We start from the raw sequence: 16,325 nt of genomic DNA on the forward strand, positions 1-16,325 counted from the left end.
ATTATGGCGTGGTTGCGGTGGCAATTTGTGATTGGGTGTTGCTGATAACGATGTATTATAACAGATAATAGTCTTGGCAGTAATTATATATAAGAGCTGATAGTGTTGGACTTTCTATTGCTAACTGTACGATAATGTTACCATAAATGTATGGAAGATACTATTTTTTAGGGTTAAATATAATTTTAATCTTTAAAATATAAGTTAAATTTTTTTTATTTTTATTTTTTTTATATATAAATTTGTCTTTAAAATTTAAAACAAAATTTTAAAATTATTTTTTTTATTTAAATATTAAAATTTTAGACTAAATTATCTATAATAAAAAAATATAAAATAAAATAAAAGAGAAAGAGTATTTCTGCTATTGCGAAAGGAAGAGAAAAGAAGAAAAATAAGAAAGGAAAGAAGAAGAAACTGTCTACGATTCACCTCTGCCTCTATTTTTACTGTTACTTCTGCACGATTTTGATCCATAAGGTAAAGACGATTTTAAAACCAAGTTAAACCTTAAGACGATTTTGTATATAAAAAAAGGTTAAAAAATTTTTTTGACCTATACTTTATAAATCAGAATGATACTTAAACCCCTACTTTTTATTTATATATTAACACCTAGCATGGATATCGTGCATATATCGATCTAGAGTTTTTTATACATTTTACAAAAGAGAAGTAACTAATATGAATAATCTTCTGAATAGTTATTGAATTTTATTAAGACAATGCCTTTTACCATGTAGAATTATCAAAGAAAAATTTTATTTGACACATGAAAGTAACTAAGCTGAATGCCCTGTTTGGTAAGATAAGATATTTTCATATCTTTGGGAAATTTCTTTTTTCCATATTTTTTCCACATGCAAATTAACTAAAAATAATGCCTTTATATCTGACCAATGCAAATTACTAATAACTTGGTTCCTTAAAGAAAAAAAAAAATAGAACAGAAAATCAGTGTAGAGAAAAAGCCTCATCTTTTGGGGTAGATCAATAATACACAATTACACACCACATACACACATAAAGATTGAAGAAAGTTAGGTGAGGAAATCTATTAAATTAAATAAATGAGTCGGGTACTCTATAGTGTTTTCTAGTAATTTAGTATTAAAAAAAATTAAAATTAGACATATATTTATACACAAATATAAATATATTGTGTTCGACTGATTTTAGTGTATAAATAATATTTTTAATAAATTAAATACACTCCACGTTATGGATCTTAATTGTATGCATCTTTTGCTTGCTAAGTATGGGCTTCCTTGCGATATAGCTGACGCCATGAATTAAAGATAAAGCATGTGGGTCTTTCTTTCTTTCTTTTTTTTTTTTTTTTTTTAAGTATATGTGAGTTTTTACATTTATTATATTTTTTTGGTTTGAGTTTAACATAATCCTGGATTTTTTTTTTCAAAAGCATTCTAACCGTAATTATTTGATTTAAATCTATACATGTTCATGAACTGAAAAGCAGGAAAAGAAGAACTCCAATTTCCATGAGTAGAACAAAAACTTGGGGTTTTTCCTAAGATTCTGTGTTCATATATAAGATGATAGTAACCTGACAAACCCATATAACACGGCTTCAAGTGCTTGGACCAATAACAGAGTCACCATGTCCCTCAATGAAACCAAACTAGTCGTGTGAGAAAAACTTTTGTGTTGTGTTATCTACTTATCTTAAATGAAGTGTTTCGAAAAAGTTTGGCACCTTCGAAAATTGGTGATGATATTTTTTTATTCTTATTTTTTAAAAATTTTTTTATTGCATATTATATGAATAAATATAAAGAGTTTATAGTATTAAAATAAGACCGATAATATCTATTTTCTAGAATTATTTTAATATATTAATAATTTAATGTATGTATTTCAAATCAGGGACGGAACTACTTACACAAAAAGGGAGGTAGTGGCCCCCTAAATTTTAACTTTTTGTTATAAATTATGTGTAAATTTTGATTTAGCCCCCTTAAAATTTTGATTTTAGTCCTTCTATATTAAAAAAATTAAACTTTAGCCCTCCCTAAACTTTATCCTAGCTCCACCCTGTTTCAAATATAATTTATTCACAATATATGAAATCACGATATATAGAATTTTAGAAGATGACGTATATTTCAAAACAAAAATAAATTATTCAAACTCACTAGACAGATAACAAAAAATAGTCAAGTTCAACACTTCAACCTGTTCTAAAATAAATAAGTAAAAAAAATAAATATAAAATAAAAAAATATAATAATATAATTCTAGTAATAATATTTACCATCATTACTATTTAAATATAATATGAATGATTAATATATTTATTAATATTATATATTGTAGTATATGAAGAGAAAAGAGAAAGAACTTTATATATTGCACAGAAAAAAAAAGTTTTTATATTTTATTGTATGTCAAATGCCTCAACTTATGTCTTTATTTATACATGTGCAAAGTTTCACTTTAATATTTGTACTTCCCAAAAGTACTTGATTGGAAGAATGGGTTATGCTGAGTAGACACTGAATGGACATCTATAATGTAACACTCCTCTTGGATGTCCGTTTAAGATTATATCTCATTAAAACATTACTAAAGAAAAATCTAATGGAAAAAAATTTTAGTAAAGAAAAAAGAGTACAAAATTCTTTGTGATAGAGACTGTCTCATCAAAAACCTTGTCAAGAAAAATCCAATGGGAAAAAAACCTGACCAAGGGAAAAAGAGTACAGTCTCCCCCTCTTGTCGACATTATTTAATATCTCGAAATCGGCGCATCGATCCCAATATGATGTACCAATCTTTCAAAAGAGGTTTTTGGGAGTGACTTTGTAAATAAATCTGCCAGATTATCACTTGAGCGAATTTATTGGAGATCAATTGGCCCTTGATTTTGAAGATCATGAGTGAAGAAGAATTTGGCTAAAATATGTTTTGTTCTATCACCTTTGATGTATCCACCCTTAAGTTGAACAATGCATGCTGTATTATCTTCAAATAGGACAGTTGGAGCTATCTTCTGATCAATCAGTCCACATGATAACAGAATATATTGGATCAAACTCCTAAGCCAAAAACACTCGCGACTTGCTTCATATATCGCTAGTATTTCAGCATGATTAGAGAAGGTTGCTGCTATCATCTGTTTCGTGGACCTCCATGATATAGCTACACCACTATATGTGAATAGATATCCTGTTTGATATCTCCCTTTGTGTGGATTAGACAAGTATCAAGTATCAGCATAGCCAACTAATTGTGACTTGGATCGATATGGATAAAACAATCCCATATGAATCGTTTCATGAAGATATCGAAAGATTTGTTTGATTCCATTCTAATGTCTTCTGGTTGGAGAGGAACTATACCTTGCTAGTAAATTCACAGCAAATGATATATCAGGTCGTATATTATTAGCAAGATACATTAGTGCTCCAATGGTACTAAGATATGGTACTTCAGGACCAAGGATATCTTCATTTTCCTCCTTAGGACGGAATTGATCATTTTCCACATCCAAAGACCTTACGACCATTCGGGTACTTAATAGATGTGACTTATCCATATAAAATCTCTTCAAGATCTTTTCTGTGTATGTTTTTTTTATGAATGAAGATCCCATTTTTTGTATGCTCAATCTGCAGGCCGTCAGGTCGAGACAAAATTCAGTCTTTCCAAGATCTTTCATCTCAAACTCTTCTTTTAGAGTTTTTATAATTGTTGGAATCTTTTCAAGAGTTCCAATGATATTTAAATCATCAACGTCACGGCAATTATAATGAATCTAGATGCAGATTTCTTTATGAAAACACATGAGCAGATATCATCATTCTTGAATCCGTTTTTGGCCAGATACTCAGTAAGACGATTATACCACATTCGTCCAGATTGTTTTAGACTATATAAATATCTTTGCAATTTAACTGAGTATAACCCCTGCGAATAATCATTGGATGGTTTAGATATCTTTAGTTCTTCAGGGACTTTCATATAGATATCATGATCTAATGATCCGTATAAGTAGGCTGTTACCACATCCATTAAATGCATATACAGTTTATGATATGCAGATAAACTGACCAAATAACGCAATGTTATCGCATCCACTACAGGGAAATATGTTTCTTCATAATTTATACCGGGCCTTTGTGAAAAATCTTGTGCCACAAGTCGAGCCTTATAGCGTACAACTTTATTTTTCTCATTTCGTTTTCTCACAAATACTCCTCGGTATCCAACAGGTTTTACATCTTCTGGTGTACGGACTACAAGTCCAAATACTTCACATTTTGCAAGTGAGTCTAACTCAACCTTCGTGGCTTCTTTCCATTTTGGCCAATCATTTCTTTGTCGACATTCTTCAACTGATCTTGGCTCAAGATCTTTACTTTCATGCATGATATTTAATGTCACATTATATGCAAATATTTCATTGACAATTTTTCTCCTGTAAAGACATAATTTATCGAGATTTTGTCATTTTCACAATTTTCAGGTACCTAAATGTCTTCTGGCGTTAAAACTATATCAGAATTTTGGACAACTGCAGGTGTCTTTACTATATCTTTTTCAACAGAAATGCATTTACCCCTTTTCTTTTTCGAGGATTTTTGTCTTTGAAACCGACAGGCCTGCCACGCTTCTAACGTGAATTTGTTTCAGTGGCTATTTGTCTGACTGGGACATTAATTCGAATTTAGGCATTTTTCGATGGTATATAAGATTTGGTTATCCCCTTTGTATCAAAAAATGCAAAAGGCAATTCATTTGCTATTCTTTGCAAATGTATAATCTTTTGAACTTCTAGTTCACATTGCCCTAATCGAGGATACAAATGCATCAAGGATGATGCATTCTAATTAAGTTCCTTTTCAGGAAGCTTATTCTCTCCCCCTAATATTAAAAATTTTGATTCATCAAAATGACAGTCCAAAAATCGAGCTTTAAATACATCTCCAATTTGTATCTCAAGATACCTTACTATAGAGAGAGAATCATATCCAACATATATTCCCAATTTTTTTGGGGTCCCATTTTGGTGCGAGAATGTAGTGCAATGAGAACATATATTGCACACCCAAATATTCTTAAATGGTAAACATTTGGCTGTTGGCCAAAAGCTAATTGCATATGAGAGAACTGATGGTAACTCGTTGGCCTCAAACGAATAAGTGCTGCGGCATGTAATAGCATGCCCCCAAGCCGAATTTGGGAGATTTGTTCTCATAAGTAAGGGTCTAGCAATTAATTGGAGGCGTTTTATGAGTGATTCTGCTAACCCATTTTGTGTGTGAACATGAGCTACAGGATGTTCAACACTTATTCCATTAGCCATACAATAAGTATCAAAGGCTTGGAAAGTAAATTCACCAGTATTATCAAGACGAATTGCTTTTATTGAATTTTCTGGAAACTGTGCTTTTAATCGAATAATTTGAGCAAGTAATCTCTCAAACTCCAGGTTGCGAGAAGACAATAAGCACACATGTAACCATCTCGAAGATATGTCTATTAGGACCATAAAATATCTAAAAGATCCACACGGTGGATGAATAGGTTCACATATATCGCCTTGAATCCTTTCTAGAAATTTAGGAGACTTAAATCTAATCTTTACTGGTGATACCCTTAAAATTAGCTTTCCTTGAAAACATACAGCACAATAAAATTTACTAGATTTAAAAATCTTCTGATTCTTTAGTGAATGTCCATGGGAGTTTTCAATAATTTTTCGCATCATAGTTGTTCTCGAATGACCCAATCGATCATGCCAAGTTATAAATTCATTTGGGGTATTAAACTTCTGGTTTACAATGGCATGTGATTCAATTGCACTAATCTTGGTATAATATAATCCAGATGAGAGTGAGAGTGACTTTTCTAATATAACTTTTTTATTTGAATCATGAGTTGTGATACATAAGTACTCATAATTTTCCTCATTCATAGTTTTAATATGATATCCATTTTGGCGAATATCTTTATAACTTAATAAGTTCCTTAGAGACTTAGTAGACAATAGTATATGATTTATTATGAATTTTGTTCCTCCGGGAAACAAAATTATAGCACTTACAGAGCCTTCTATCACATTACCTAAGCCAATAACAGTATTAACATATTCTTCTTTTGACACAAGATGAGTAAACTATATATTACTTTTGAGAATGGTGTGCGAACTCGCACTATCCGCAAGGCAAACATCTTCGCTATATGTCCTTGCCATTTTCTTCAAAGACAAATAATAATAATAAAATTAGTAGTAGTACATGCATAGTTAAATTAAATTCTTGATTGGAATTATTTTTCTAAGAAAATAATGTCATATACTAAAATTTTGTTATTATCACTATTATTATTATTATTTTTAAAACTTGACACAATTAATGATTTTAAAATTCTTAAACATAAATATTAATATTTCATTATTTATATACATCATATTTGAAACTTAAATACATAGAAAGTAAAACTCAATAATACGTTTCTTACATTATTTATTTATATGAATATTTAACAATCTCACATATTAAACTATTCCATCATTGATCAAATGACCGATATTTTTTTCAGGATCCTCAAAGAAATCAGATACATCATAATGAGTAGTGGAATTTTCAGTATCAATTGAAACAAAATTCGACTCCTTTCCTCTGTCGTCATTTTTCAAATATGCTTGATAAAGATCGACTAGGTGCCTTGGGGTACGACAGGTACGCGACAAATGGTCCTTTCCACCACAACGAAAACATTCATCCTCTGTTGATTTATTTTGCCCAGTGTTTCTTTCTTTATCCCACTTTTGGTGAGATCCTTTCTTGTGAATATAATTCTTCTTCCTTCTATAATTTTTTCTCTTACTAACCCCTTGCCATTTACCTATTCTGGAATAATGATTTGCCGCATTTGCTTCAAAAAATGGGGCGGCACCAGCTGGGCGCGCTTCATGATTTTTTAAGAGTAACTCATTGTTGCGTTCAGCAACAAAAAGGCAAGAAATTAGCTCAGAATATTTTTTAAATCTTTTTTCTCGATACTGCTGGTGTAGGAGCACATTCGAGACATGGAAGGTTGAGAATGTTTTCTCTAACATATCATTATCAGTTATCTTTTTCCTACATAATTTTATTCGTGAGGTGATTCGAAACATTGCTGAATTATATTCATTTATGGATTTAAAATCTTGTAGACGCAAGTGCGTCCATTCATATTGGGTTTGAGGAAAGTATCAATGTCTTTTGATAATTATACCTTTCTTCAAGGTCTTTCCATAGATTTGTAGGATCTTTTAATGTGAGATATTTATTTTTCAATCCTTCGTCAAGATGATGACGAAGAAAGATCATGACTTTGGCTTTATCATTTTGGGATACATTATTTTCAGACTTAATGGTATCTCCAAGATCCATTGAATCAAGATGAATTTCAGCATCTAGTATCCATGATAAATAGTTGTTTCCAGATATATCAAGAGTATTAAATTCAATATGAGAGGACTTTAACATAATGAAAATTTGTTACCTGAGTCTTCTTAAAATTTGATCAAGTCTCGTACTGATAACGTGTTATAAAATAAATAAGGAAGAGAAATAAATATAAAATAAAGAAATATAATTAGATAACTCTAATAATAATATTCATCACGATTACTATCTCAATATAATATGGATGATTAATATATTTACTAATATTATATGTTATATTATATGAAGAGAAAAGAAAAAGAAGAACTTTATGTATTGCACGTAGAGAGAGAGAAAAAGTTTTTATATTTTATTGTGTGTCAAATGCCAGCCTATGTTTTGATTTATACATGTGCAAGGTTTCATTTTTTCAAATATTGGAAAACATGTACCGTTTATTCTTTAATGTTTGTACTTCCCAAAAGTACTTGATTGGAAGAATGAATTATGCTGAGTAGACACTGAATGGACATCTATATTGTAACACAACCAATAATTAATTATTGACTATAACTAAATAAATTTACTCACTCTCACTGTTAGTGAAAAACTGAAAATGAAGAATTAGTTAGCAAAAATAGTTAATTTGTTACATAGAATTGTTTTTTTTTTCAAAGTTAGGAATGAGACTCGAACCTGCAATCTCTAAATGAGTATGAGAAGATTATGCCATTTGAGTTATAACTCGTTAGCACATAAAATTGTTGTTGAGCTTCCTATTTTTGGGAATAAAACATATTTTTTTGTTCTAATAGATTTTATCTTTATAGCCAGCACTATTATACTTGTATATATACGTGATTTTAGTAAGCAGATAGTTAAATCCTAATATTCTGTTAATTTTGTAGATTATACATTTTTGTTTTTCGTACACACTAGCTCTCTCAAAAACAAATTTTTTTTATTTTTCTTTTACTGTCAAGAAAATATTGCTTTCTCTAATCTCTTCTTAGTATCAAGAGCTTCGTTCTTGAATACAAGTCATGGCTTCCAGTGCTGCAAATTCAAATTCTTCTGTATCTTCTTATTCATCTTCCTCTTTATAACAATAGGACCTAACAATAGCAGTCTTTATCTGTTATCTTTGGTAAAGATTTGGAAGATCATTTACATCCTAAAAGAATTTTTATTCAATATATTACTGATGACAATCGTGTTATTGGTGTCCTCTCCATTGTATACAAGAGATGGAGACAAAAAGACTACAATATTATATCCTGACTTCTTGCTTCCATAGAGAAAATCTTCGAGATCAAAATGGTTGGTTGTATTTTTGCTTATGCTATTTGGAATAGAATTAAAGATTATTTTTTAAAATCTGTTAGGTACATAATTAAGCAACTAAAAGCTCAATTGAAGAATATAAAAAAAACAAGGTCTCATAGTTGTTGAGTATGTTTTGAAAATCAAGAAAATTATTGATTCTTTAGTATCTCTGAATTTTTTTTTAACTACTGACGAACATATTGATGCTCTTTTAGAGGGTCTTAATGAAGATTTTCAAAATTTTATCATCACTACTGTCTCAACTAAGCAAGGATTGTATTCCCTACAAAAAGTTGAGACATCAATTTTGTCGCATAATGACATGACTGAGAAATTTCATAAACATAATTCTCTTCTTGCTCAAGCACACCTTACTCAATCTTCTTTTTCATTTTCATAATTTTTTGGAAGAGGTTTTGGTGGTTGAAAGAGCCTATGGTAAAAAATTTACAGGCGGTGGTCGTTTCTTTTTGTCCAATAACATGCCACAATGTTAAGTTTGTGGACATTTTAACCACAGAGCTCGCATGATGACGTCAACAGCATGCACCAATTTTAAAAGTTAGTATCACCGCTCGGGAGCATAAAGGACTTTGTAACCACTAGGCTAAGATGCTCTTTAATATTATAGGTGTTTTTTTATAAATATATTATAATTTATTAGAGATATTCTAATTAATCATTTTATTTTATTAACTCTTCTAGTCATGCAAAATTTAAAATCTTCTTACACTTTTGTCTTTTTATTTTAATGAGTAATTTTTATATTTAATTTAATTAAATTTTTTATTTTATATTTATTCACTTAAATTAATTATTTTTTAATTTTACATAATTATTAAAAAATTAAATGTTGTTAAATATTTCTAAATTAAAAAATAAACAAAATATTTTTATTAATTATACCATATTTTTGTTATTGATAATTTATTAATATTAACTCTTTTTTAACATATATTTGATTAATATAATTAATTAATAAATTATTAAAATATTAAAAAAACTTATTTTTGTATAAAAAAATTATTATAACAAAAAATTAAATTTTATATAATTATTTAATTATAATCGAATCAATCGATTTAATCTGTGACCTACCAGTTAAATTAATAATTCGGTGACCCAATAATTTCACCAGATTAATTACCGATTCAATTCTGATAACTATACTTATACCCAGCACTACTATATATATATTATATATATATATATGGCTTTAGAAAGTAGAGGGTTAAGCCTAATATTCTATTAGTTTTGCAAATTATATATTTTTGTTTTTTTTTTACACACTAACTCTCTTAAATACAAGTTTTTTTTTTCTGTCAAAAAACCCTGCTTGCTCTTCTACCAACCCCTCGCCCTAGTATCTGCCCATAAATTTTAAATCCCACACAATAAATTTTAAAATTTTAAATTATTTATTCTAAATCAATTTATTTTATTTTACTTTTAAATTTGTTTTATTATTTTTAATTTTAGATGTTTCTTCTGATATTCATTTTTTTATTTGTTGGTATATATTCGAATTAGTTGACTGAATTAATGTTAGTTTTTTAGGTTTTTTCTTTAAATTATTATACATGTTAACAACAACAACAACAACAACAACAATAATAATAATAATAATAATAATAATAATAATAATAATAATCAATACGCTGCCATTACTTACGTACATGATAATTTATTTTCACATTTCTATATGAAAAAAATATATATTTTTATTGATATTTGTAGCTTTCTTCCCCATGCCAATGTGCTAAGTGCTATTGATTATTTAAAGGTAAAGAAAAAAAAGAACTATAATTAAGAAGAATAATAGAATAGGGGGCCAGGGATTATTGAATTAGGGGCATTTGGGGCCTCCTCTTTTGGTTTTCCAGTCGTTATAGCATGGACATTCTTCCTTGTGACCATAGGTTCCTGATGGCACACATAAGCATTTTTGGCAGCACAGGTTGCAATAAGTTAAGCATGCCTTCAGGTATTGTGTGTCTGAACAACGATAATCACATGCATCCCCACATTCTGCATATAAACAATACAGTCTAAAAAATTTTGTTTCAAACATTTTTATTTCTAAAAATTTTTTATTATATTAAAGTCTCTAAATTTTATAAAAATAAGACATATAAATTTTTATTTTAATCAGATATATTATTTTCACTTAAACAAAAATCATAAAAAATATAATAAAAATCTCAACATAATAAAATATCTTTAAGGAGATTTATATACTCTAAAGTCTAAACAGTAATGTTCTTATTAGTATCATATCTAGAATACAAAGTTTGTTAATTTAACACAATGAGTTCCAGATTAGTACGTACGTTCTGGTGTTAGTGAGCCTTCACCACCACCCTGTAGAATTTAACGGTGTAAGAAAATAAAGATTAAAGGTTAATGAAAATTAGAGTTTATAATGTAACATAATCTGAGTATGATTCAAGGGAAGGAAAATTAATTAGAGTTTTCAGGAAGCAAATGAGAGAACTCACATGGGCAACTTGGATCACAAAACTCATGACGAGGAAGAGAAGAAAGAAATAGCCGTGATACATAATTTTAGCCATACTGATATATGTTCTTTTCTGATTTTTCACTATGAAATTCAATAAACAAGATTAATGCAAAATATACAGAATATAAATGCAAGCATATACTAAATGTGTGTATATATATAAGTATATATTAACTGCAAAGAAAGGCAGAAAACCGAACCATAAATAAATAAATTTAAAATTTGAGCACAAATTTGACCATAAATAAATTTGAGCACAAATTGGGCATAAAATCTGGACTTGCTCAAAATTAAATGTGCATGCATACGACCAATTTTTTTTTCTTTAAATTATTTATTATTTATTATTGCCCACTCTTAGTCTTGGTAAAAGGCAGAATAGAATCGCAACACTAATAGAAACAAAATCAAATGAGATTTTTCTACAGATATAAACTTTTTACTAAAAGCAAGATATTTATTTTATAATAACTAAATATTAACAAATAATAACTATATATTATAATAGATATTTACTTTATATAATGAATGAATGGTAATTAATTCAAAAATATATAATATATTTAAAATATTTTTTGTTATTTGAAAATTTAAACCCAAATTTTTTTTATTAAATTATAAAATATTTGCTATTTTAAGTATTTTTTTTATAGATATTTAGTAAATAAAAGTGAATTAATAAGAAAGTTAGAGAGCGAGTGTGTAGTAGAGTAGCAATATAATGTTACTAGAATGAGTGAGTATAATGTAACATTGAGTAGTTACTTTCACTATTCTTTCAGAAAAATTAGTAAATGGAATCATTATTTCGATTTACTATTTTCTATTTCTCTTTGTTAGTAAGTTGAATATGTTAGTTTGCTTTACTTGAATTTGAACATTTGTACATAAATTGAATTGGATTGATTCAATTTATATGTATATGTGTAAATTGAGTTTGTCTTATTCAATTTACATAAATTCATTTATGATGACATATGTGTAACCAATTTCTATGCACATTTAAGCAATGGCCTTCTATTAATTTATTAATGTAAATGATCTTAAATGCGACTTATAGACCGTTTTTCTTTTTTTTTTTACTTTCCATAAAAAAACATACATGCGTTTTTCTTTTATATTCAAAAATATTTTTTTAAAAAAATAAAAAGTCAACATTTTTATGTATTACATTAAATGTTTTAAATAAATTATATTTTTTATAAATATTTTAATAAAAATTTATATTATATAATAATATTTTAACAAAATAATTAGTTAATAATTTAATATAACAATCTAGTTATTTTTTAAGTAATATACAAAAAATATAACTGTTGCATTTTAAAATATTATTTTAATATAATCTTTTAATATTATAAAAATTTTATTGCATGATAATTGATCTTATAAATAAAAATAATTTATATTTTTTGTATTTATAGATTTTATATTTATTATTTGAAAATAAAAAACTATTTTTATTATTTAAAGTATTGTATATTAAAAGATATTTATTTATATTTATACTAGTGGCGTTTAGTGTATTTTATATTTATTACAATCTATCAATATTCTTCTTTTACAGAATAAATTTTGATTAACATTTAATAAAATTTAATGATTTATAAAAATATGACATATTCAATATGGACAAAATTATTATACTTATTTTAAACATACTCTTAGTCTTAGAGAAGTGTTTAAATTTTTGAAAGTATAAGTACTTGATTTTATATTTCGTAAAAAGAAATGTCAAATAAACAAATTATTTTTGGAACCAAATTAAATCGAGTCTTTTTTTTTCTTTCATATCATGTCTTTTTTTTAACTAATTTTTATTGTGTTAATAAATTATTAGACTAATTTAGTTGAACTTAATTTTTAAAATAACTTGGCCAAGTAATACAATTGCTTGGGTTTAATAAATTAAAAAGATTACGTGTTTATATTTTTAATTTTAAAAAGTTAAAAAAATATATTTATAAAGATCTTTTTTAGAATTATTTTGTATTTTGTTAAGTTAAAAAGTATAATATAATCTTATATTAATAAATATTTATATTTATTTTTATTCATCATAATATTTATATTTTTTAAAATTATTTTAAATATTAAAAAATACCAAATGCAATTTTTTTAATTTATATTTATTAAAAATTATTTTTATTTTAATTCATCGTTAAATATAACCACTATAATTTTTGAAATGTAATACTAAGTGATCAAATTATTTTAATAATTAAATTTAATCAAGTTGATCTAATAATTTATTAACATAATAAAAATTAATTAAAAAATACATAAAAAAATTTAGTTAAACTTATTTCAAAAATAATTTATTTATCTAATATTTCTAAGAATAATAGTCATTATGTTTTGCAGTCATAAAGAAAGATATACGTTCATAATTTTGATATGGAAACAAATTAAAAGTTGCATCATTATCGACTTCATTCACGAATCTTAAATTTTAAAAGGAAAAGTATTGGTATATGTTTCCGTATACGGCAAGAAATAATAAATAAAAATATATAAAAAAATTTATAAAAAATAAATAAATAATATATATAATAATTATCATTATAAATATTTTACAAAATTATAACTAAAGGAAAGTTTACGCTTTTTATTTCTATTATGGAGAAGGGTCTGGAGTAGCACGGATTTATGGAGAGAGTGTGTGCTTTACAATAGTGTGGGATCAGGTAAGGACAGATCGGACCGTCCGAATTCTCCATTACAAATCGGACGGTCCGTATTGCTACCACAGATCGCAGGGTTCGATCTGCTCTCTCCTCCCCCTCAAAATAATCTTATAATAATCAAATTGGACCCTACGAATTGTTTTTTCAATTTATTAAAAAAATAAATAAAACGGACGGTCCGAATTGCACCATCTAAAATTTAAATTTTTGCTCCTTATAAATCGGACCATCCGATTTGCACCATATATTTTATTCTTCAGCAATTCGGACCATCCGAATTGCTCGTGCCTAATGTCCCAAAAAGCTGCCCCCACACTGTGGTTAAGCACCCCAATACCCCATAATAGATGACTACACACTCATTAGTTCCATAACCATAAAAATCAATCGAAAGTTTACCTTATTTATATTGGTTCAGTAGTTATGTCACTCATTTATTTAAATTAGTATTACAATTATATATAGCAACTCATTAATTAACAATAAACCTTTAATAAATAGAACTTTAATATATAATGGATTAGTTTTTGATCTGCTGAGTTAAAAAATACTGTAAAAAAAATAATATTTATCTTTAAAGTAAAATAATTTTACTTTAATAGCAATACTTGTGGAAATTTATTTTTATTAAAATTTATTTGTGACAATTTTATTTGTTGGTATCATATTTATTTTTGACGTCAAAATAATATGATGAATATTGTTCCGAGTTAAAATTTCACATTTTATTTTATAATTTTTAAATTTCTAATTTTATAAATTTATGTCATTACAAAGTTATTAAATTAATTAATATTTTTTGATAATATTATTAAAATACCTATTAATTTTTGTAAAGAGAAATCATAATAATTTTTATTATTTAATATATAATTTATTGAATTATACTCCTAGATTGATAAATATATTTTTTCTCCAATTCTGTATACCATTTTATTTAGAAATAATTGTCATTGAAAAAAATAAATGACTATATTATCATATAATATTATATACAAAGTAATTTTTATTTTAAAATTAATTCTGATTAATAAAATAAAATTTAAAATATTTTTTTTATACAATTAAATTTAAATTTAAAATTGATTAAAAACTTACTTTTTTTAATTTTAATAACAAAAATAAAATTAGTTAGGTGCATAATATTTGACATTTAATAATTTCAATTACTATAAATTAGATTACAAAAATTATAATTTAATATATATATATATATATATTATTTCAAGTGTACCAGGAGTACCGGTGCTCCTGTTGTTTTAACCGTTGATCTGAATTATAAAAAATATATATAATATATATTAATTAAAATCAACGGTTAAAATAACTGGTGCACCGATATTTTTCGGTGCACTATATATATATATATATATGAAGACGTAAATAATATTTAATGTATAATTTATTTATTTTCTTTGATATAACTAATGTATAATTTATTGAAGGTTGATTTATTGTCTAAAATATTTTTATAAATTTTATAGTATGTAAAAATAGTAATTTTATATTTGATTATTATTTAAAAAATTATTTATAATTATTTTATTATATAATAAACCTAATTAAAAACTTTTATTATTGCTTTTCCACCTAAGAAAATCGGTTTATATTATTTATATGTTTTTCTAATACTAATAAATAAGTAAGTATTTATATTATTATATTTATTGTTTTAAATTATGGCTTAACTATTTATTTCGTATGTTAAATAATATAAATTATATTTTTCATATTAAATTCATTAATTTATTCATATTAAAAATAAAAAATATAAAATAAAGCATACAAAAAATAGTTGATTTACATATAAATTATCTTTTAAAAAAAAAAAAAATATTTATGATACATAATAATATTTGGTATATATAATGTCATATATATTAAGATGATCTATTTTAATTATGTGAATGATTATTGTTATTCACTTTTTATTGCATTGATAAACAATATTTAAAATTAAAAGAGAAAAAAATAAAAAAAAATTCTAATTTAAATTAAAAAATATCTTGATTCTTGTAAGTATATTCAACTTTTATATATACTAAATATAAAAATATTTAATAGTATAGTATTTATTATAATAATGACTCAAAACATGCATTAACTCAATATATACTTAGATATAATAAGACTTTTAAACAAGCAAGATCAATCTAGGCTTATTATTAAGGTTCAAAATACGACTTATGTTCATTATTACTTTAAGGCCCAATGCACGTGAATTCTACGTGATCCATCTCAAATCGGCTCGAATTGAATATTCGTTGCGAGTTAGAGATAATAATGAATACACTTAAGGGCGCGATGAGCCCCATTTCTGTTCCTCACTTTCATCTTAAAAAAATATCTTCCGTACTATCTTCATCTTCATCTCAAATCCTTATGTAATTATTC

Source organism: Arachis hypogaea, chromosome 13 (assembly GCF_003086295.3).
Source record: "Arachis hypogaea cultivar Tifrunner chromosome 13, arahy.Tifrunner.gnm2.J5K5, whole genome shotgun sequence".
Classification (NCBI taxonomy): domain Eukaryota; kingdom Viridiplantae; phylum Streptophyta; class Magnoliopsida; order Fabales; family Fabaceae; genus Arachis; species Arachis hypogaea.